This window comes from Populus euphratica, unplaced genomic scaffold (assembly GCF_000495115.2).
Source record: "Populus euphratica unplaced genomic scaffold, PopEup_1.0 scaffold57.1, whole genome shotgun sequence".
NCBI lineage: Eukaryota > Viridiplantae > Streptophyta > Magnoliopsida > Malpighiales > Salicaceae > Populus > Populus euphratica.
Genome location: NW_011499919.1, coordinates 155,260 through 157,709, shown reverse-complemented (window position 1 = coordinate 157,709; position 2,450 = coordinate 155,260).

Genomic DNA, 2,450 nt, shown 5'->3' with positions numbered 1-2,450 from the left:
AGGCGGGGCCATTGTGTTCAGCGGTGAGAGGAGAGGGCAAGAGATGGAAGGCTCGGCTGCTGCTGTGGTGAAGAAGAGAATCAAAAGGGGGGCTCCATGTTGTTGGCTAGCAAAGGAAAAGAAGATGGGGCTAACGGTGTGGAGGCTGAGTGGAGCAGATGAAGATGGTCGGGGGTAAATGTGGGGAAAGAAGGAGGGGTGGGGGCGGCAGCTCCAAGACAAAGGAGAAAGGGAGAGGGGCGCCGCCCCCTTTGAAAAAAATGCTTTTAGGGTTTTTTTTGTGGTTTTTGGTTTCTTTGTAATTCCCCTTCATTGTTTAAAATTCTCCCCCCTTTTTTTATATTACTGTAGCCATATTTATAGTATAAATATTTGCTAGGTTTTCAAACTAGTCCCTCAACTTTTTCTTTCTTTTCTTTTCTTTTTTTTTTTAATTTTGATTTTCTCTCTTTTTTTTGTATTTTTAAAGCGAGCAATATCAACGTCGACTCAACAAGAAAAATTAGTGATTGTAAAATTTACACGTTAAAAGTTGAACGCGTTTGAAATACCTTTTGAAAATTTAAATTATTCTAAGATGACGTTGAAAATGCTAAAAATAATGCAAATATATCAAAATGTATTTTTTTGAGGTTTTTCATTGTTTTTTGCTATTTTTGATTTTTCTAAAAATTTATCAAAAACATGGGTCAAAAATTGGGTAGCAACAATAATTAAGGCTTCTTTCAAGGATGGGTGATGACTTATTATTCCTAGAAAATTATTTTAGATATTTACTACTTAGAGTTTCTATATCCAAATATTAACAGTGAATAATAACAAATTATTCTCAATAATATTTTGGATATTCGTCCCTTAGAGATTTCTTTAACCAAACATTAATGGTGAATAATAGATGAATTCCCCCCAAAATAAGATTTTTATATTTTCTAGAATATTAGTCAACACCTTTTGGAGTTTTACAAACATGTTGTAAAATCCAGAATGCAAGAAAATAATTTTTTGTTTTTAAGAAGTCCATGCTAAAACACACTTTCTTTTAAACTTCAAATATTTATTTTTTTTAAAAAAAAAAGAGGAAATTCAAAATATATTAGAGTATTGGTCGTACGCAACACACAAGAAAATATTTTTTGGATATATATGTATATTTGTCACATTGTGTTGAAAACTAGATATTCTAAATACGAGATTGATATTTTTTTTACAACATAAAAGAAAATAGATCTTAAAATAAATATGCCAAAAAATCATAAATCTCTTTCTCTTTCTTTTATTTTTTTAAAGGAAAGAAAGAAAAGGAAACTATAGGTCCAGCTGTGTCACTTGTCTCAGTAAGAGACCTAGAGGCAAGGGACCCAGCTGGACACAAAATTTCAACAACTATTCAAGTAAATTATAATTCACTTGAACAATAACCATAAAAAGATGCACAAGAACATATATAATTAAAATGCAAAATGAAGAGAATACATAGACTTACCTGGCACTAAAACAAGCGAGGAGATGGCACTGCAATTGCTGCACCCGGCCGGTGGTTACTGGTTCTAGTGAAAAAAAAAAAAAACAATAGCCACGCTGATTTTGGCCTCTTTTCCTTGCTTCATCCTATTTTCTTCTCTTCTCTTTCCTTCCTTCTCTGTTTTTCTTTCTTTTTCCTTTTTTCTTTTCATGGTAACGAATAGAAACTATCTTGTTCTCTATATTTTATCAACTGCTCCCTTTATTCTCTTTTTATTTTTTTGATGCTCTCTCTTTTCCTTCTCCTAATGCCTGCCTCTCGGTAGAGATGATGAGGGAGATGGCGATGAGAACGTGTTATGCTGGTTAAGTTCATGCCCCTGCCTTTATTTTTTCCTGCTTTCAACAATGTTGTTGTCGACTTTCTCTCTCATTACTCCTCCTTCCTTTCTCCTCTTTTTTGTCCTTCTTCTCTTGTTTTTCATCCTTCTTTTTTCTCCCCTTTTTTAGTTCAGTAGAGGCAGCATATATATAGTCTACACACAACTCTTATTAGGAAAGATTCAATGCATTAATATAGAATGCATATCCCACCTGATTTACAACTTTTCTTTTTTTGTTAATTTTGATTTTCTTTTTTAAAAATACAAATGAGAAAACTATAATATTCTCATTGCTTATGTGCTGATTTTAGCGATTTCTTTCCAACATTAACACATCATCCCAGCCATCTATATTAGGGATAAAATCTCAGTCATTAGATGATGGTGAGTTTCTTCTCTTTATGGCATTTTGCAACTACCAAAAGTTGTTGTTTCCTATGAATTATAACTGCATAAAAACATGATCTGTAGCTCTAAATCCAGCAAGACAAACATGGAAACCCAATAGGAAATTTTCAAAGAAAAAGGAAAGAAATCATATTGGTAAGGGTGCATGCTGTAAAATCTTATTTTTCTTATTTGATGTGGTAGAAATCTCATCATTTA